At 41.6% G+C, this 22,085-nt stretch overlaps 1 protein-coding gene across 2 annotated transcripts in view; it reads right to left on the bottom strand.

The window, feature by feature from the left end:
* SCAF8 (SR-related CTD associated factor 8) overlaps nt 1-22,085 on the bottom strand; it is a 153,815-nt gene that overhangs the window by 47,621 nt on the left and 84,109 nt on the right. Inside the window, exon 21 of one of the 2 annotated variants that reach the window (XM_048297284.1) lies at nt 15,842-16,877. The exons of the other annotated variant lie outside the window; for it this stretch is intronic. The gene's annotated coding sequence lies outside the window, so the exon portion shown is untranslated. Of the gene's footprint in view, nt 1-15,841; nt 16,878-22,085 lie in introns of those variants that run through there. 2 annotated transcript variants of the gene reach the window in all.

Below are 22,085 nucleotides of genomic sequence, written 5' to 3'. Positions count from 1 at the left end.
TTCACAGAATTTCAATGTGTAGTCAGGGGGAAATGAGTTTTGCAAAAGCCATTTTTCCGAAGGCACTGGCGTGTGCCTGTAATTTGATGTATAACTTTGTGAAAGCTGTCACAGAGGTATCCCACATGCTCCAGCACTGATGGATCAGCATGCTGGCATGATGACACAAATACAGTCTTTCACCACTGGCAGTGCCTTTTGACTCTGCATTTTAAACACAGACAATTACAAGCCCTGATTTTCCATTGGCCTCTCACGTACCCTCTGCCTGTGCTAGAACAGACTTAGGGGTATGAGTCATACATCAAAAGCCCAAAATTTTGCAAGGCTCACAAAATGCATAATGGGGTGGCTCTGCATCACATGGTGACATGCTTTAGGATTACATGCAAGGGAAGTATTCCTGCTTCTATATCACTCCACAGTAAGGACATAAGATTTTCTTTAACACTTTTGCCCTAGAAACAGAGAGCTGTTGTGACAAGTGGTCAGCCTATGGTGAAAGGTTTCTTCTGCAAGATGGAAAGCTCACCACGATGATCTCCTGTCTGGACTTTAACTCTGGTCACCACATGTCACTCCGCTATAGTTACTCAGACACCTGGTGTGAATTGCAGTTGTATTCTTTGGCAGAAAGTCGACCTTCTTTATAACCAAGGTGAAGCACAGCCCAGAGAAATCCCTCCTGCAATTGCACTATTGCAATGACGTTCCCTGTGACCTGGCAGGCTGAGGCACTGCAAAGAAATTGATGTTCATGGAAATAGAAGTCTCCCCTGAGCACCTGGGGTGGCAGTCCAGTCCAACAGCAGCACATGCTGTGGGCATCTCCAGCTCCTGCCCCTGGTACCACTGCGTGGCAAGTGGTATATTTTTAAACCAGAAGCAGGACAGGGTACTGTCACAGCGGCTGGTTGCAGATATCAGACACCAGACTGCTCTCAGAAGAAAAAAGAAGCCCCTGTTGCCACTGAGTCTGCTAACTCAAAATTGCACACAAGTCTTCTCAATATCAAATGCTATTGCAACTTCCCAGCAGCACTGGCACAACAGCAAGAGATTCCCTTCGCCTCAGACAGGCTTTGTCACCTTATCAAACCAGACACAATTTCTCTACTCTTTTCCCAACACACACATCTCCCGTTTTTTTGTCCATTTAGTTCAAACAGTGTAGGAGGTGGGGGCAGCTTAAGCAAAATGAAAATCTCCACTCAAGTTGCCAAATAAAGCCAGAGCACGGACACATGAATAAATTTGCTTTCCCAAAATACATTTGCAACAAAATAAAAAGGAAACAAAAATCTGCTGGAACTTTTTACCAGGGGTAAACAGATATTATTAGTATGGAGTAAACCTATCCCTGTTCAGTGTCTACCGTATGCCAGGCCCTGCAGACCACAGCTCCACAGCTGGCTCCCAAAGGACTAAGCACTTAGCAGCTCCTCAGAAATGCAACACTGCCTGCACTGTTTCTATATCAACACATCTTCCCCTTCAGCAGTTCAGCAGCTGGACATCAGAGCCTGACCCCTGAAAAGTCTGCAGCCATTGTCAATCCTCCCATGCCTGCTGCAGGGATCAGTGGCATTGCAAGGAATGGCACCAGGCAGCTGCCAGCAAAAGCCAAGGTAATGTCACATGTAGCAAGCAGCATAAATGTCACCTATTGTAGGGAAACAGAGTAATCCCAAAACAGCGTTTGATAAATGCACTGCTTTGAAAGTGAAAAATACTGCAATACACCTGGCATTTGTAACACTGCTGAGCAGGCAAATAATGAGTGGTGCAGTTGCAACACAAGTGTACAGATCTGTACAGTTTCTGGGAAAGGAAGGGCAATGTTCCTCTGCTGTTCTGTGGAGCAATGATTATAATAGCATGGCAAATAAAATATGAAAGGAACAGGTGTTTTGTAATGTTACCATGGGGAGTTTAGTGCCAGGACAGTGCTGTGGGCTGACACAGAGGTCATTGTTCATAGCACATGCATTTTCAGAAGAGGATGGGCTCTGTGTCTCCTTTGTTACTTGCATTTGGCCTTTGTTCTTGTTTAAAGGCACACAGATCATAGAACCACAGTTGGAAGTGACCTTAAAGACCATCTAGTTCCAACTGCCCCGCCATGGGCAGGGACACCTTTCACTAGAGCTGGTTGCTCAAAGCCTCATCCAAACTGGCCTGAAACACTTCCAGGAAGGGAAGCAAAAGTTTTTAACTGGCTCAAGTGATAGTGGCTGTCAAATCCTCCCACTGATGGGTTAGTGCTGACCACCTAAAGGGGTTGTCATTGGCTGAGAACACTTGGACATAGTACTGCAAACTTGACAGAGAGGCCTCGTTCCTTTCCTTTGTGCCTAAAGTCAGTGGTGGGATCATTGAAAATGCTTTCTGGTCCTACTGTCTTGGGGCAGACAGGTTCAAAGTTTCTTTTTCTTCCTGTGTTATGTCATTTCTCTGTTAGGTGCAGGAATAGGTACTGGAGTCACTGTCTGGCATCACTACTGGAACTGCTTTAAATTCAGCACAGGACTGGGGTGACACTATATTTGACCTGAGAGAGACTCAGAAGGTATTTTTGGTTGTCCTGGCTCCTTCATGCTGTGACAATTCTGCTCAGTACTAACAGCAGAAGGATGAAACAAAGATAATGTTACCTATTGCAACTGAGATGGGCTTGGACCCTGAGCTTAAAATTAATTTTTGGTCCCTTCTGCTTACATACTTCATTACAGTGTGGTTCCAGAGTAATGTGATGGGTGTTCAAATATCATGGTACTGCCTGTGCAAAACACAGCCAAAAGCAGGAAAGGAAAGGAGATAGGTCAACAGGATTCTCATGAGAGAGCTGAAAAACGTATGTGTGTAAAGTAAATCTTAAGTAGTTATGGAGAAGAGAAGGCTTTGGAGTAACCTAATTGTGGCCTTCCAGTACCTGAAGGGAGTCTATAAGAAAGGTAGAGAGAGACTATTTACAAAGGCATGTAGTGATGGGACAAGGGGGAATGGCTTCAAAGTGGAAAAGAAGAGGTTAAATTAAATATTAGAAAGATATTTTTCTCTGTGAGAATGGTGAGGCACTGGAACAGGTTGCCCAGAGAAGCTGTGGATGCCCCATCCCTGGAAGTGTTTCAGGTCAGATTGGATGGGTCTAGTGAAAATTGTCCCTGCTCATGGCAGAGGGTTTGGAACTAGATCATCTTTAAGATTGCTCCCAACCCAAACCATTTTATGATTCTATTATAAACACTGATTCAAAGAATGAGAAAATTCAATAGCAATGTGTTTCAGAGTGCTGCTGGTTATAAATGAAACTATTCACAAAGTTTCACTAAGTTCGCCGTGAGCAGTTCTTAGAATGAATCCTCACCAAGAAATCCACAACTAGGATGAATAAAAATTATTTAATATTAATTTTCATGGTTGTATTAATTTAAAATGCAACTAATTATTTTGTTTGAAATATTACATGCAAAGTGTTGGTTAAAGAGAATGACAAATATCCTGACTTTCCTCTACATTTTTTTCTTGCTATATCAAGCTCAATTTGTCATTAGAAAATCCCTGTAAATTAAAAAGTTTCACTAAGTTTGGTTCATGAACATCCTTTCCAAATGGAGGGTTGAGCCAATACCAGAGGGATCAGGCCCTCAGTCCCACAACACCAACACTGAATAGCCAGGGAGCACAACTCTTAATAAGAGATGACACGCCTGCAGCATTCCTACAGGTTACTCAGTAACTACCTGTGAATAATGAAGGTATCCAGAGAGAATAAAGGTCACTTTGCAAATGCAATTAACAAAGGGAGGCTGAAATTTCTCATGAACCTATTTGGGAGTGACAGCTTGGAGAAGGGAAGCTTGCAGCAAGCAACAAAATTTGTGTTAATTAGATAGTGCACAGGCTTTGCAAATGAACTGCAACGAAACACAATGAGATGGTTAATGGTAGATGAGTGGGATGTTTAAGCAAAGACTTGATGCAGGGGACTTTTGAAGTACAGTCCTAAAACACACAAAACATTGAGGAATATTTTTAGCTCTATGAAACAGCAGCTGATTATGTATAGATGAAAAGTAATGAACCACTATGCTCAGAAGTGTCTTTTTTTCTAGATATGGCTCTGTAACTTCCATTAGAATCCACAGACTCTTAAATACACAAACATGTTAGTCATGCATCAGATCACACCGTACATTTTAAGTATCCAAAGACTGAAGTGACTCATACAATCAAAATTTCTTTTCCCATGTGAATCAGATGCAAGGCTTGATAAATCCCCACTGAAAAAGAAGGATGGTGTCTTTTGAGTAGTATTTTCACAGCACCTTGCTTCTTTAGGACCCTGCCTGCAGAGTAGGCACAGCGGTCTCAAGACTACATCAAAAAAACACATCAAAACATTAGGCAGCACTTGTCAGTGAAAGAAATGAAATTGCTCAGCATTGTCCAGCCCACATGCAGCCAACGTGCTCCACTAAAGATGAGTGCCTGATGTTACCAAACAGGGATGGCCTTGTTTTACAATCACATCACAGAGCATTAATAAAATTGTATCAAAGGCTGGAGTTAAAATTGTCCTCATTCTTTTGCAGAGAACCTGCTTTATCCAACATTTTTCCTTCAAAACCTCCCTTTGGTCTCCAGGTTGGGAATGAGTCACGTCACGACTCCCACTCCCGAGGAATTAGTCAATTCGACGCATTCTGTGGTGATTCACTGACAGTGGTTTTGCCATCCTTTGCATGTGTTGTAACTCCAAGCAGCGACAATTGTCAGAGGATTTGTGTTTGGCTTTTGTAATTCCTAATTCTTGTTTCTTTTTCTTTTTAATTTTTCCCCAAAGCTTCTCAATCTGTTGAAAAAATTCACCATCTGCACACCATGTAAGAGCTGCAGAACCTGGCAGCCTTCAAGTGTGTCACTGTGTTTTCAGAAAAGGCAACTGGCCTCCCTGTGTGCATACGTCACATTCTGTGAGGAGTTTTGGTTTTTCTGTGTAAACATGGCCTGTTAATGACGCATGTAACCCTCTCCTTTTGCTGGAAAGGTGGCCACAGGCACCCTCTGGCAACATTTAGAAAAGGTCCATGTGGGGCTTGGTAAAGCACAGCTGTGCTGGTGCCACTGGAGGCAGACCAGCAGTGGGACTGCAAAAACAGATGTGGGTTGGGTAAAGGAGATCCCTACGCCTACAGTGCTCCTGCACTGGAAGGCTGAGCTCTGGGGAGCTCGAGGGGTTTCACTCACATGAAGAGAACTTGGTCTGTGGCTGCACTCAATCTTTCTGGGTCTGGGGGAGACAGCTGATATATTTTCACAGCTGAAAATCCACTGAACCTGCCATCCTGCCTACGTGCTCACAGCCATCCCTCTCCTATGACATGCAATAAAAGCCATGGAGCCAGCCTGTGTTTTCACTGATGAAAGAGATGGTTCTTTACCCTAAGCACAACACACGTGTGTACTGAAACCTATCTGATTGTACAAGAGCCACATGAAGCAACCAAAGGGTTCACTCTTGTGAGTTCTCCTTGGAGCTGACCTACAGACTCATAAATGAAGGCACAGAGAAAAGTTGTTTCTGGAGAGAGAGGAAGGCCAATTTAAATTCAAAATACTTTAAATGTGGTGATTTGGTATAAAGATGGAGGTGCAGGAGCATGACAGAAGATGGTACAAAAGGGTGGAAAGAGAAGAAGTGTGTTGAAGAGGGCAGAGAGGAACACAAGAAGGGGAAAGGTCTTGGTTTTGCTAAGGCATGAAGGAGACCACTGCCTTTCTTGCTGCTTAGCCTGTCCCTGGCTTCCCAGCATGGAAAGTGAGAGCTACAGCAGCTGAGGAACATACAGCAAAGCAGACAGAACCACTGATTAAATGGAAGAAAATACAAATTTGTCCAAGAGAATGAGTATTACTACCCTGGCTGCCACCCCTGCTCCAAATAGGCATTTCTGCTAGCGGTTTAGCCTACCCTTAGCTGCTTTAGCTTCAGCAGCCCAATGCTTCTGTGTTTCAGGTTTAATGCTTTCTGTCTGAAAAACCCCACCTGACAGAAGAGGTCTCAGTATTTCCTTCTGTTCTGGCTGATTTATACTAGATCTCCTCATCCGCTTTTCTCTGTCTTCCTCATCTGCTACAATCAAATTGGATGGTCTGCTATTTCAATCCATCTTTAGACTGAACCTTGCCTGAAAGCAGTTTCTAACCAGTGTGCCAGGGACCTACATTCCTCAGTCTCTGCCTGACTGCAGCACTTTCACTGCTCACATTACAGCTTGCCCAGTTTGAATATTCACACTCACTTCTACTTCTCCAACAGTGAAGGTCCCTGGGCTGTATGAAGATAAAATGAAGTTTCTCTTTTGGGCAAGTTCCTTTTCTCTTTTCCATTGTGAACAGCTGAGTAACTCCCCTCTCAGTTCTCTGGCTCCCACTCTTCACACAGACAGCAAGGTGACAATAAAAGTTCTCTATAGACATCCATAGCCCCTGCTTTCAGGAAACATCTTTGCTCATTCTCAAATGCCCCATAAATGCTTGCATACTCTGCAACTGTTAAATATTGTGGCATCTCAGAGAGCTGATGATGGGTGAAAGATTTGGCTTCACATCTCCTCTCAGTCTTCCTTTACCAGATGCCTCAAAGGTCATTTCAACTCTTTATTGGCCATTTCAAGAAATATTTCAGTTTCTTGACATGTGAAGAACTAGTCAAAATCGGCTCATCTGTCAAGCTACATCCACACAGCATGAGGCTAAGCCAGCTCTGACCAGCTGGTCAAAGACAACAGAAGCAGTAGCAGGGAGTTCATGCACAGCTGTGCTTGGGCTAAGCCATCCTGCGGGAAAGCACCTTTGTCACTCTGCTCACACCAGGAAGCTCCCATGTGGGGTTTGTGTGCTAGGGTAGAGACAGAGCTTGAAGTCGGCTAAGACAGGGCTCCCAGGTATTGCTGTGTTTACCTGCTTTTTGTCTTGGCCTCTGCATTGAGCCATTCCTCCACGGCCAGCCGCACAGGCTGGTTCAAGTAGCAAGGGCTGTGAACACCCCAGTGCCCAGGCATAAAAGCTAATCTCTTAGCTAGCTGCTAATCCCCAGGCCCAGCTTTGGAGCACAGAGACATGTGCGGGTGTTTGCTTTTCGCTGGGCAGCCTGCGGATGGGCTCAGCTGCAGTGGAATCCTGAGGAATGTAGAAAATTTCTGCAATAAAACTGCTAATGGTAATTCCAGGAGAGTAAGTCACTTCCCCTGGAAGTAATGACAGAACGGGCTGTAAAATACAGAGCCAGATTCAAAATGACATTTTTCTGTCTATTTCTTCAATATTTTTTTTTCCCCTCCACGTGGCTGCATGAGAGGCTTCCTCAAGTAACAGGGGAAAGGTGTGATGGGACTGGAGCATGAAAGCCATGAGCCCCCCTCGGAAGCACAAAAGCTGTTCGAAAACCCTCTTTCCTCCCACACCCCTCGCCTCCCCAGGTTATATTTCCCCCTTTTCTTTGAGTTATTTGAATAGTCTGAAACGGGACAGACAGGAACGGCCGGGAACAACCCCAACGTCCCGCGGCTGCGCGGGCTGGCCAGGGCCGCCCTCCCGTGGCCGCCGCGGGGAAGAGCAGGCGCCCGCCGCCGCCGGGATCGCTCCCGCCCGCTCCCGCCGGAGCCTCGGACGCTCCGGCACGGCCGTGACCCGGGACAACCGCCCGCGTGCCAGCGGCGCTGGGCACCTGCAGACACCCTGACAAAAAAAAAAAAAAACAAAAAACAAAACAAACCCAAAAAAACCCAAAAAAACCAAACCAAAAAAAAAAAGAACCCCAAAAAACCCCACAAAACAAAAACAACAACAACAAAATCAAACCAAAAAACCAACCAAACTAAACCCAAAAAAAGTGATCCAGGAAAAAGTAAAGGGAAACCAAAAAATCTAAAGTCCCTTTGATTCCGAAAGTATGAAAAGATTTAATAGTGCCATTGCACAGGGAAAAAAAAAAAAAAAAAAAAAAAAAAAAAAAAGAAATAAAAAAGGAAAGAAGAAAGGGAAAAAAAGTGGTAGATTTGCATCAGCTAGAAGGAAAATATGCTTGGGCAAACAGCCCTTACTTTGGAGTAAGAGCTCTTTTGAGAGGTCTCCCAATGAATGCAATCAGTTACTCTGTCTTGTCTGAACTTCGACTCAATATATAATTTCATTTAGCTTCTAATTGGCTTCCTTCACCTTCATTCAGAGACCCGGGAATGCTGCCACAGATCACTCCCGTCTGGAGTCCATAGTGGCAACAACCCAGATCCCGGGCTCTGCTTCAGCTGTTTAACTTTTGGCAAATCCATGGGCACAGACTGTCTGCTCCTGGCCCAGCAGGGATATCTGCCACCACGGCCCACGGATCTCAGCGGGAAGGGTAGCGAGTGCTGGAGCTCAGAAAGGAAGGGAAGCTGCACCATCCTGCCCCTGAGCAGGATGGGCACGAACTGCCCTAGAAAAACCTTGTAAAAACAAAGTGCAAAACGTGGCAGAGAACTGCTTTTAAACTCATCCAAATGGCAGTCCTCATCCATAAGAACATAGAAAAATGCCAGTGAAAAGTACACTCTAAGCATGTATGGCACCTAAAAAGATGATCCGAAACAAATATGAAATGGTTCCTAACAACCTGGACTTTTTAGGAACAAGAATGAAGAGTTAGGCTGACTGGAATACGTGGTAGTAAACAGAACAGCAAAGAATCTGTATTTTGTATATAGCATAATAATCTGAAAAGCCTAAGACTGAAGTTAAAATTTATTACAAGACATTTTCATCTGCATTTGGAAGTTATATAACCCACACTTCCCCACTGCAGCAAGTCAGTAGCTGTCTACATCAGAATGCTTTTCTGTGCTTGCTGGAGCTCTGACCTCAGAGGTTCCTCTTTGATTTACCCTGGAACATGGCAGCGCTTTGCTAGGAGTGTGCATCGAAAGACCAGAGGTGGCCACATATTCACACTGGCTCTGCTGTGGCCAATTGCCCCAGAAGAACCTACACAGCTTTGCCACAAAGCACTGACCAACACTTCCAGGGCCAGCAACACTCATTATAGCTTTAATGAAGCAGAACTGGTCATTGACTTCATAGCATTGCCATGACTCAGAGCATGGTTTTACCTTTCCTGTGCACAGAAACACAGCAAGGATGGGAGGAAAGACCTTCAGGGCACCAAGCCAGGTAAACATGACTTTGAAGTTGCCTTTCCAAACTCAAATGGCAGGATTCATCATCTGAAGTGCTACCGCTGCTGAAGAGGCTTCATCTTTCAAATGACCTCCACGTGTTTCTATTATTTTTTATTGTTCTTGAGTAAAGACCACGAATCTTAGGGGCAAGAGAGCTTTTGTTTTGTCTCAAAGCCTGGTGTGCCCCTGTAACTGCCGGAAACTTATTTAAGGTGACAACTGAATTTTCATTTTGGGATACAGAAAGATTAGAAAAAACAATTATTGCAGAAAAATGAATTGTGCCCTTCTGTATCTCTGTGTTTGCTTCTTGTGTCTTTTGGGTTCAGTTGTTGATAGCCTTGCATATTTAGGACGAATTGATTCCCATTAACTTAACTAGGGAAAGAACCTGCTGTGTGACTGTACACACTCACAGGACATGGATATCTTCATCGTCCAGGACACTGTTTTCTCCCTCGAGTTTCTGTTTACACTCGCTTACAGCAAATTCAGTTACATAGGGACGTCATCATGATGAGATGAGAGTTTCCATATGTGGCAAATATCCGTGATTTTCTGCATAGCAGTTTGTGTCTCTGCTGTGCACTGATACATATTTATCATCCTGAGCCATTGTCCCACTGCAGTTTGTGCAAGCTTTGCCATGAACTCCAAGAGGCAATTGAACTACAGGAACCCAGTGTGTAATTCTTAGCACAAGTATATCCTACAAATCAGTGCAGGCACATACTCTGTACTATTACAGGAGGAGATAATGCAGTGATTACACACAAGAAGGGCCCAGGGCCTGGAATGTAATTCATTACAGAACTAATTTGCTATGTACAGGTTCTCCTATTGATTTCAAAGACTGCTTTGATTTATCACCTAATATATGTTGTTTAGTGCTTCTGGAGCTCCTGAATTTATGCCTATGAATAAAGAGAAAAAAAATAATCACCATCTCTGGGTTTGAAATCCTTAAAAACATACATGGAATACTGACAGCACAGAAAATGGAGTCTCGTCACTGACTGTATTTTATAAACTGTCACATTTGGGAAATCCAATGTTCTGGCCTGGAGATGGGAGGATGGGCTGCCCTTAACGATGAATCACTGCTCTGGTATTCCCTGCAGAACTTGACTGTAAAACTGTCTGAGAAGCGGAGCTGGAATAGGAATGAATAGCATTCTCTTTGGACATTACATTAACAGCTAAGTAAATTTCATTTTTTTCTTACTGTTACAGCACTTGAAATCAGTTATGTGAAGTTAAGCTGCATTAGTGAGTGAAGAGATGACAACAATTTCGAAGCTATGCTAACAAGCCTTTCTCTTACTGTGTCACTGTGGTAAACTCAGGGAGGCTGCGAGAATGCCCATGGAAAAAGAATTGGCCGATGTACACAATATGCACTCCAAAAAAGAATAAAAAAACCCCAACAACAACAGAAAAGATTCCTTTGAGTGTCTTCCAGATAGAGATGACAGTAATTGTTCAAACTCTGCAGGGATGGTTTTACTTACACTAGAGGCCATTCCTGCTTCCCCTGCTGTGGAAAGGAGTGATTTCAGGAAACAAACATGACAGGTCCCATCTCTGCCAACTCGTGGCTTGACTTCTTCAGAAAGCCTATTCCCCAGGTCTGCCAGTGCTTCAGTTCTTACCCAAGCTAAAGAAAGCCAAGGTATTTGCACCTCCCGTCAGCATCTCACATGGAGAACCAAGCAGGGCTTTCAACACACAAACTTCAGAACAGCACTTATGAGTTGCTTAATATACCCACTGCTGGGGAGTGGGAGGGGGTGTGTAACATCAGACAGGGTCTCCCAGCTGGAAAGCATGCAGCTCTGCCTTAGCTTACCTGGACTCACTTTTACATTCTGATGTTTATTTTGCAGCTCTTCTGTTGACAAACAATAGAAACAAAACCAAAATAAACTGAACAGCAGAACCTGGGCCTCATGAGGGCTTTTGATAAGAAATCCACCTGACAAAATCTGCTAAATACAAGGCTCAGGGGAAAGAATTCCTGAAACTGTCCAAATCTGTATTGCACAGGACACTTCAGTGTCGCAGCAAAAAGCAGGAAAGACTAGCAAAAAGACTAACAAACATATTTTATAGTACTTCTGTGGTAGGAATCTGATCTGGATATGACATATAATTTTGCCCATTTTTCAAAACAAAACTTCTTGCACACAAAGAAGTAAACACTCTCCTGGTTTTGGCTAGCTTCCAGAATTTTACTGAAGGCAATAGGTTTCAGCAATTTTGAATATCTAGTTACTGATTTTCCAGTTCAAAATGGATTTAATAGGACACTTTGTGCCTAAGTAAGAGTAAGGATTTTTTTTGTTGTTCAGTCTGAACTTACACAGTTGGGATTTTAATAAAAACTTCATTATTTGGCTGACTTTTACAAGGTACAACTGAAATTGCTGTCTTTCTTATACCTGCTGATGGTTACAGACCCGCACTGCCAGCTCCCTATGGAGACAGAGCACAAACTCTCTAGTCTGAAGGCAAAGTGAATATTGGCGTCAAAAGAGAGTGGTGGCTGTGAAAAGAGTCTGGGATTAGATAACAGAGAGCTCAAGGTCATTCTGATCACCAGCTTTGAGGTCCTCCTGATCCTCCAAAGAGCACATGTCAGCAACAAGTCCCCACATCAAGCACATCCCTTCTGCCTGCACCAGGATTCACCACCCTTTGAATGGTCACAAAGCTTGACTTAAGTATTCCCACTGATAGAGAATTCACCACACGCCCTGGGAACTCAGTACAGTAATTAATTATTGCTTTGAAAATGCAGCAAATTGCCAATACAGACAGCTTCAGTCCAGTTCCCATTCAGTGTCTGCTATCGCTGTGATGGCTGTGCTGTCACCAGGAGTAACAATGAGCTAGGAAAAGCTTTCCTTCTCCTGCCAAAGCTCATCTGCCACAAAATGTGCTTTGTGGGGCCATGGGAGGACAGTGCTTTTTGCCTCACAGTAGCTCTGGCAGCAGGTCCCTGCAGGCAGGTCAAGCAGGGCACAGCTCCCACAGCCCTCTGCAAGCACTGCGTCCTGCTTCTACATTCAGGAACATTTCATTGAACTCTTTGACCTGTTTCCCTCTGAGTTGGAAGGTGGCAACTTTTATCACACTGGTTTTTCTTTTGAAGTTGATCAAACATTTTTCTGTTTTTTTCTAGTAACACATAGGTAGAAAACATTTTAAAGCTTTGTGCTGGCAATAGGGAGCCTTGGTGGAAAGGGGAACTTCCAGCTCTGGCATGGAGTTTAACAAAACAGTGATAAGATCTGGCTCTTCACAGCGAGTCCTGGAGGGCAGTTGAGGTTATCATATAGAGTAATACAACATAATTGTTTCTTGCAAGATGTAGAAGGGATGGGTGCAGAACTCTCAGAGCAGCTGAGGTGAAGTGAAGCTGCTGACAGAAGAGCTCTCTTCACATAGAAGGCAAGCACAACAGAGAGTAACAAAAATCATGTGATAACTTCTTAAGATGTTGGCTTCCTTACATGACCATTAGTTTTGTTTATTGTTGATTGCAGTGAAGCAACTTCTTGTGAAATATCCATGAATTTACTTAGCTCTCTGGTGACTTGGTTTATCTACTTACACATTAGAATAAATGATACACTGCCTGCAAACTTCTGTGAGACTCCCTTAGCTAATACTTGACAAGATTTCACAGAATCATAGAATGGCCTGGGTTGGAAGGGATCTTAAAGATCATCTAGTTCAAATCCCCTGTCACAGGCAAGGAAACTTCACTGAACCAGGTTGCTCAGACCTCCATCCAACCTGGCCTTGACTACTTCCAGGGATGGGACACACACAACCTCTCTGGGCAACCTGTTCCAGTGCCTCACCTCCCTCACAGTAAAGAACTTTCTCCCACTATCCAAGCTAAATGTAGATTCCTAGATGAAGGTTGCAACAGAGAATTTTAAAAGTAAGGTACATAATTGCTTATGAAATATGATCATAGTTTCTAAAAAACTTGGGCTTTTTTGAATAATAGCCAACAAATATAACCATTTGATGACTACTGGTGGGGTTTTCTGTGTATGTATAGGATGAATCAAAAGCAGCATATACACACACACATAGTTCAAACCCAAGGGAATGTAACTGAAAGCAATCTAAAGCAAGCTGATGTTCGTAAAAGCCTGTGCTATCCCAGCAGTGCAGACTAGCAGCAGGAACAGAACTGCAGTCACAGGTAAGATTTGGTGTGCTCAGCTGTAGCAGAGACATGCTCATACTTTGTCATCAAAATCCCAGCTGTGACCTGGAGTCAACTGTTTCTTACATGTCTAGTGCCCAAACAATGTTGGACAAAAGATCTGTCTCTAAACCTACAATTTATTTCCAGTCTGGGCCCTGAACAGATGTTCTTATTCTCGGAATGGATTATTGTCTGCTAAGGAAATTACTTAAGACCATCTTATTTGAATGTGAAATCCATATTCACACATTACATTCAGTCAGCAAAACCAACACCCTTGCCTGCTAAGCTGCACAGACCACATTTAGTATTTGTTCTAGTTGAGCAAATACTGAATTGCTCCAAGTCATCAAAGTCAGCTCATACTGTTTGTAGAGCCAGCACTGCTCCCATTCAGATGTTTAAAGTTGCCAGAAAATAATGACTTTTGAAACTTTCCTTTGAAGCAGACTGAAGAGACGGGTGCACTGCAGGTCTCTCCATATTCATGTCCTTTCACAAAGAAGGGCTTGTCCAGATGCCAAGGGAAAGCACGGTGAGGCACCTCAAAGGGGGATTCATCTAAAGAACAAAAAGCTTCAACCCTTGCCCTTACTGCAGGGCCAAGAGGTTTGCCTGTTTTGTTGTGTTTTGTTTTTTAATCACTCCTTCAACAGATGGGCAACAGTCACACTTCTCATCAGAAAAGTTCACCCAACAGGATGGTCAGACTTCAGCAGCCTCTGACACAGACAAAAAGCCATTTCTTCAAAATAAGGCCCTGCTCTTGGGGCAATTCATTCTTGCCATTCATATTCAAATGGTGCCATGGTCAAGCTGAAGAATGTACAGTTCTGGTGGGTCCAGCTGCCCACATACTGAGCATAAACCTCATTAATAGCTAAGGGTCTGCTAGCACAGCAGGCTTTGGCTGCCCTGGTACTGTTATGGCCCACAGCTTTCGCTTCTCTCTTTCTGAAAAAGTTTTGATATTCAGAGTAATTTGAATGGCAGGAATATACTACTTTTGTGGAATTGTGTTTTTCTGGTACCTCAAATACTGCCACTGTGCAAGTAGTTTTAAAGATGCCATTAGTATTATTTTCTAAGGATTTAGTTAATTTCCAGTGCTTTACTTTCTTTGTGGTGTTACTGAATTAAAGAACACCTCAGCCATAGTGAAGCAACGTGCTGAAACAAAAAGTTTAGGTAACAAGATTAGTTAAATCACAGAAGCACCTGAGAACATGGGTCCTCTATCAGTGTAAGCCAACCTAAAACTAAACCACTGATAAAAAGGTTTTCCTTCCCACCACCTCCCTGGTGTCAGAGCTGGCACATGAGCGAAACTCTTACACAAGGATGTTTTCAGTCAGACCAGGAAGCCTTAGGTGTGCAGCTCTTGATGGAAGTCGTGGGAAGGTGTGAGCAGGACAGAAGGTGAGCAGGAGCTCAGCCTTAGGTTAGCTGAAATTGATCAGGAAACTGCACTGAGACACTGGTGTCTGCCCCTATTTGTGTCTAAATGCACTGGTACAGCTGTCACAGCAGCGAGCACTCTGCCATCCATATGCGACTACATAAGATGCAGGACAATAGTGATACCCAACTAAAAGGTTTCAGAGATGTTCTGTTCAGATATTTGCTATGAGCTAACCATAGTGGGACTAACCCCTGCTATAATGCAGCATGGCTAAGGCAGCCTCGTCAGGACCACATTAATTTTTGAAATGCAATGTGCAGTTTTTGCTCCCACAAACTTAATTGTTACATGAAGAACATTTTTATAATTTAAAATTTTCTCTTCCTTTGGAGAAGGAAATAAGGAGGAAGTAAAACGAATCTGATTGGCTTTTGAACTCTGCTGTACAGAACAGCTGTGTGTTCAGCACAATATATCACACACAGCAAATCAAAGCCAGCTAAGACTCAACTTTTCTGCAGCTTTTTCCTCCAATACTTTTCCAGGATTACTAATTAATAGAGACCAGATGCCAAATACTTGAACATGGCCTTAAATCTGGGATGCAAAGAGCCTGATCTCCTTATTGTCCCAGGGGCTCAAGCAAATTGAATTTAGGCATCCCTTTTGATTTGCTAACATTTTGTATCTGCCCTCTAATCTGTTGTAAATAATAATACAAAGGAGAACAACGTTCAACCATGCAAATACCTTCCTCTCTAACATTTTTTGCTGAATATTCTAACCAGTGATCAGCAATGAGCAGGACTCCAATTAAAGACTTGCAGATACAGCATAAAAATAGAGAAAATGATGAGAAAAAAAATTTTAAATTTAGATCTTTATTATACAGGCCCAAAGCTGTGGTCACCATGCAGTTACACTGTAAAGGGAATGATTTTGCTGAAAGGATCTCACTAAACAAGTGTAAAGAGACCACAGACTACAGCATTCCAAATAACTGACACTTTAATTTTTGAAAGAGCAAAAATAAATAAAGGAATGGCAAGTATGTCCTTTTCACATATGGTGGGGCATATTCATATTCCTTCTTTTCTATAGCTATTCAAGAGACAAAATTAGCAAATACAGCCCAAAAACACAGACCCTTCGTGTGATGCCTCAGCTAACTTTTAGCTGTTTCTCTCTCCTTGGATATTAGATCAAACACACATTTAGATATGTGCATATGCCAAAAAAAGAAATGCAATGTGGGGGTTTTTGTATTTAATTTCTACTTCCTGCCTTTTCCTTCTCCTTTTAGGACACTAACAGGAAGTAATTGGAAACATCTGGTCAAATAAAAACCCTAGAAGTTTTCCCTTCTAGTTTGTCATTATACTTTTATAATTTAAGGATTCATCACAAATTTTAAAAGGTTGAAGTGTCTTACAAGGAATTCATCATCTCTGGAATACAGACAGCCACAGTGAAGAGCTGCACATAGACTGCACACATAGTGTTATGTAAAAGTGGTTATCTTTAAAAAAACAAAACTTCTTTAAAAATCTGTAGATCAAAACAAAGCATGTCTTATTCCCTACAGGATTTTCTTGCAACCTGTTCTTCAATTATTTGCACTAGGAGATTCTACAAATGGTATTAGTTACAATATACAGTCCACTGTCATCTTCTGGTCCAGCAGAAGAACCTGTCTCTTCGATGGATGCAAAACTGTTCATCTGAGCAGATCATCCTCAACAGCACAAATATGGTCTAGAAACTCATAGAGTTTATTGTTTTAATTTATAAAATTAAACCTGCCCCAGACAGGTAATACTGGTGTGTAATATTGCCATCCCTGGGTTCTGTCAAAAACGGGGTACTGAGGTGCTCAGAGCCGTCTCAGAGCGCAGCGCTGGGATCCTTCTGGCACTCCAGACCCAAGATCGATGTGATGTGATGCGTGCTAGAACATGGGCGCACTTCTCACTTAGCTCTGCAGAGCCCGGGACATGGTAAGCTGCCAGAACTTCCTTCATCTTGCCTGTTGACAAAAGGAACAATAACTAGTCATCACTGGTTGCTGGAGTTGAATTCCAATTTTTAAAAAGCCCTATAAATGAGACTTTTTTTTTTAGCCATGCAATAGCAAATGTTTCATTAAGAAAAGATTTGGGATAAATTTTACAGTCTCTCTGTTAGCCACACGATGCTTATGAGGGAGAAAAGCCTTATACTGTATGGTTCCTAAAACATTACTCAGGATTAAACATACAATTATTTAAAAAATAAGTGTCCAGTACCATACTACTTTGAAAACATCAATAAAATGTTATCCTTGTAAAAATTAATTTTGTATAGCAGATTTTCTGGATTAAAGTGCTGTATTGTCTCTAACACACACCGTACACAAGACACAGAGTAAACAATCTAGAGGATTAACAGACAATGAGTGAGAATCCAACAGGTTAATAAGTGGCCTATATGAGTCTGTTGTAGAAGTATCTCTAACACATATTGGTCATGTTCATTATGTATTGATAACAACTATAAAACCTTCATAAATGACCCATTGAATGGGTTTCACAGAACCAACGGTCAAAACTGACCTCTACATTATCTATTCTGATTTCCTGCCAATTACAATTTTTTCAGATAGTCCTCTGTGAAATCCAGAGAAAATCAAACTTTTAGTATCACAGACTAAGATACGAAAGACCAAGAATATATCTCCAATACATATTTGCTGCAGAATATGTAGAAGGGGAGGCAAAGGTACCCCCAGAGGGTGATTCCCCCACTCCCTAGGTAATCTGAAGAAGTCCATCTTTTTCCATGGACTGTGAGCAGGTTAAAGACCAACATTTCTTATGAGTATGAATGCGTTATATCCTACCACAGACATTTGACTATGTTCATATATTTATTGCACAAAGACCGTTCACAAAGCCATCAGACCCTATTAATTTCAAGCAGTACTGAATGGGCAAAATGATGAGAACTATAATTCTTCAATCTGATGTAAATACAAAAGCCATGCAATAAATTCCAGAACCAATGCTAGATTTTTGGCTACATACCCTGAAATTTTCTGGAGCTATACAAATTACTTTTTTTATGTATAATTATTATTCTTACAATTATCACATAAATAGAAATCACTAAAGGAACAGAGGTAGCAGGTGATTTGAGAGATCGCTTTGCCCACCCTGACCAATACAATACCTGCTGATGTTTGTCTAACCTATTTTTAAACATCTGAATGGTTGATGATTCCATTAATTCCCCCTATACCACCTATTCCAGGGCTCCACTTTTCCTTGATGCTTACATTTTTTCCTGATGTTTATACTAAATCATCCTTGCTGAGATCTAACCTATTACTGCTTTCCTCTACCAACAGCACACATGGCAGCTGAATCCTTTACTCTTCACAGCCACCCATTGCTACAAGAAGGTGTCTCTGATGACTTTGTTTTCTCTGCTCTACACTAAACAACACTTCAATCTTTCCTTGAAGGCCCATGTGCTTTAGATCTTTGAGCCCAGACTGATCACTTCTTGGACCCTACCTGAGCTGCAGTGCCTGCAAGTGGGGGAAGCTCTTCCACTGAGGCCTTACCAGTGCTGACTGAAGCAAAATAACTACATTTGATGCTTTGTTACTCCCTTTTCTAGAGCCTGGCCTTTGAAGTAGCACATCAACAGCACGTGTTCAGCCTGGGACCAGGTCATTTCTACAGAACTGCTGCTTGGCCAGTTGTTTCCCATCTGCAGCGGATTTGTTGAGCTCTATGTATAGTTCTGCATTTGCTCTAATTTAACTGCTGGAAACCCCATAGTTTCTAGGGTGCTCCACTACTTCATCTTTACTTTGTTGTTTTCCATAGCCTTGCTTCCAACACACTTGTTCTGCTCTATGAATTTATTAAATGTATGTTCTAACCTTTCATCCAAGCTGTCAGTGAGAATACTGAATATTACTGGGACAAGAGAACAACAATTTAAGAGCTTCACTTAATGGTGTATCATTGAGAACTGCTGTTTGTATATGGTTTCCAAATAATTTCATGTATCATGTAATTTCACATAATTATCATGTAATGATAATTTATTCTAGCCCAGTTTCCCTAGCACACATAAGAATAATAACAACTGAAATGTTTTGCCATACAGCCTTGTTAAAATAAAGCAGCTAATATTAGCAAATATATTTTAAGAAGAATTGTATAGACTTTGAAAATAGAACCATTATGGAGAAAAGATTTCAAGTGATAACACAGTCTTGCTAACAATTGATTTCACATCTATATGGCCACTAGTGTGAAGTATGTGCTTTACTGAAATATTGTTCAATTTAGACTTAATGGAAGTCTTTCACAGCCTTTTAAAATTGAATTTTGCTCAATGAAATGCTCCACTGAGAAAACAACTAACACATACACTACAGTTTAGAAACCAATGAGTTGCACAACTTCACAAAACTCCAGGCTGCAAAATTACTGTTTATTGCTTATCTTGCAAAAGATATCATGATCAGAAACATACTGAACAAGACTGCTAAGACCAACAGGAATGGTCATATTGGGCTATGCAAAGAAAAAGTTACCATTTACATTAATCTTTATGGAGATACAGGCCGATTCCACAAATACAGGAAGCACAGATTACTCTTCATAACCTAATCTGGGTTATTAGCAGACCTTTTCTATTGTTCACTCTATGATATATTTTGTTTGTGCCATCTGTGCTACTCAGAAAAGTGAAATAACTTGCTTCCCAAGGTGGAAACAGAGCCCCCAGTTCCTTCTGGACTGGAAGAATTGGAGGACAGCAGAAGGTGAAATACAACACAAAGCCCACCTTCAATTAACACAAAATTTGATTTGATATTTAGGGATATATCCCATTGGATTTCCAGTAAAAGAAAAGTGAGACTGACTTCCTCTGAAATACACGTGATGACAGAGAGACAGCCACATAAAAAGTGCACACAAATACTCTCAGCTTTCTCCAGTGGAAAAGAAGGAAATAGGATAAAGGATGGGTGAGCCAGTCTGGCCCAGGACTGCTCATTATGTACAGCCTGCTGTCTGACCAAGGCAGAGAAAGACTCCCACAAAAAACCTGCTTGTTACAGCAAGTCAAAAGTCCTGAAGCTGAGACAAAGCAGATGTCTGCCCCTTAATGAGAACAGATCTAGGGATTATAAATTATAGAGATTTAAGAGATTTTATCAATAATTTTAGACATACAGATACCAAAATTACTTTTGTCTTTTTGTCAAAAGGGCTAGGACTTCTGAGAGTCAAGATTTTGCTAACAGTGACAGGGAAAGAGAGACAAACTGTTCAATCAGAAGCATAACTGAAAGTCCAGGCAGCAGCTTGCTCAGGACCAGAAGAGCTGATACCTTGTTGACATGGAAAGATGTATCATGGTCACTCCTGTCTTAAAACATCATCATTGTTCTCTTTGCAATCCATGGCAAACAAACCCATGATAAATGTCAGTATCCAACCAGAGTTATCTGGAGCCACTCAGTGATGGCAGGAGAATTTGTGCCAGTCTCGTTTAAGTGCCTAACACAAGTGCCAGGAGCAGCCATGAGAGGTGTGTGGGTGTCCCACCCCCACTGCACAGCTCTCACTCTATACTAGAGGCAGAAGTCAGCTTAGCAGTGTAAATGTACTGCAAGAGTAAAGTGAGATGAGTCCCATGCCTTTTTTTCAAAAGGAGAAACAGGAGTCTGTATTTAAATAGTGAACGTTAGTGAGTTGGCTGATGGGGAAAATTAGTAACATTCACTGTAATTAAGACTGCAGTTATCAAGTAGAGATTCATAGAAAGTGCAAAACTTCTTCATTTTAGCAAGCAGCAAAAAACCTACATAATTTAACTGACTTTAAATTTCAGTGAAAGTTTATGGGTAGAGACTAGATTCCTGATAATGAAATACCTCAATCTGTTTGTTCCTTGAGGTCAGACATCTTAAGCTTTACACTACAGGAATGCTGATCATTGCAATACTTGAATTACATTATGAAGCCCTTGTCCCTGATGTTAGAGAAGCCTCTATCAGGATAATAATAATACTTGGAACATCATATGATGTTTTATATATTGTGCTGTCATACATGAAGAGGCAGTAGGAAATTTGAAAATTAAGAGGGTGTTTTCTATGACTCAGCCTAAGGGGTCTTGGGGGAAAAAATTGCAGTGATGTTCAATATCTGAACTGCTGTATTATTTCTGTATCTGTACACAAAAGATTCTTATACTTAATTTTTTAAACAAATTAAAAGACAAATATTAAGTATTAGAATATATCTGAGTCTTGATATCATAAAGTCACTGGGGATATAAGACTAAAGGGAAGTAACAATGTGCTTAATTTAAACTATACTTAATTACAATGGATAACAAAGTCTCTAAACTTTCAGAGGATTTATTTAGAAGTGTATTTTTAAATTAAAAAGAATCTGCTAATTTAACAATCACACAAAACAGTTTAAAAAAGTAGCATACAGTTTAAACACAAGCAGTGTGCCATTTAGAACAATTAAAAACCATTAGAAAAAAATCCTATGTAACACAATTTAAAAATGTGAAGAACTTTCAAGGCTTTTCTGCACTGAATATGGTGGTGTATGTGGTATCAGTTAGAAATGAACACTCCAGTGGCACACTGCATTCTGTAGATAAAACCTGATTAGGGTACCAAGTGATAATCCAGTTGCCAGTCCTCCAAAATAGGCCGGGATCAAGTAACTTTTTATGGGAGTGGGTGAGTTCTGGGCTGAAGGAAGAATTTGACAGCCTTGAAGCAGTTTCCCTGGTGTGTGACTGAAATGCTCATACTGCGTTGCACAAGACAACAACTGTAATCCCCTCTGACCTTTTTACTTTCTTCCGTTCCTTTCAGGTAATCTATACCTGGTGTTTTTCACTCCACATGTATCTTCTGTCAGCAAGAATTCTGTAATCTGAACTATATCATTCTTGCAGCTGTGCAAACTTGGGCCACTTCAGTCCCTGGCTTTATAAAATCTAGCATTATCAGCTCCAGAGAGCATTTTGTGAGCTCCACGATGTGATGTTTTTCTGCAAAACTCCTCCTTCTGAAGAGAGTTGTTCATGTATGAACAGCAGTTTTCATATTTTAGTTCATTTTTGTATGCTCATAGATGCAAAGTAAAGGTGGAAAATGTGATTTTTAGGTGCTGATAGGCTCAGAAGGATCTGAGAAAAG

The sequence above is a fragment of the Corvus hawaiiensis genome, chromosome 3 (assembly GCF_020740725.1).
Source record: "Corvus hawaiiensis isolate bCorHaw1 chromosome 3, bCorHaw1.pri.cur, whole genome shotgun sequence".
Classification (NCBI taxonomy): domain Eukaryota; kingdom Metazoa; phylum Chordata; class Aves; order Passeriformes; family Corvidae; genus Corvus; species Corvus hawaiiensis.
Note: the sequence above shows the minus strand (reverse complement) of the source record. Positions and strands in the feature narration are given on the sequence as shown.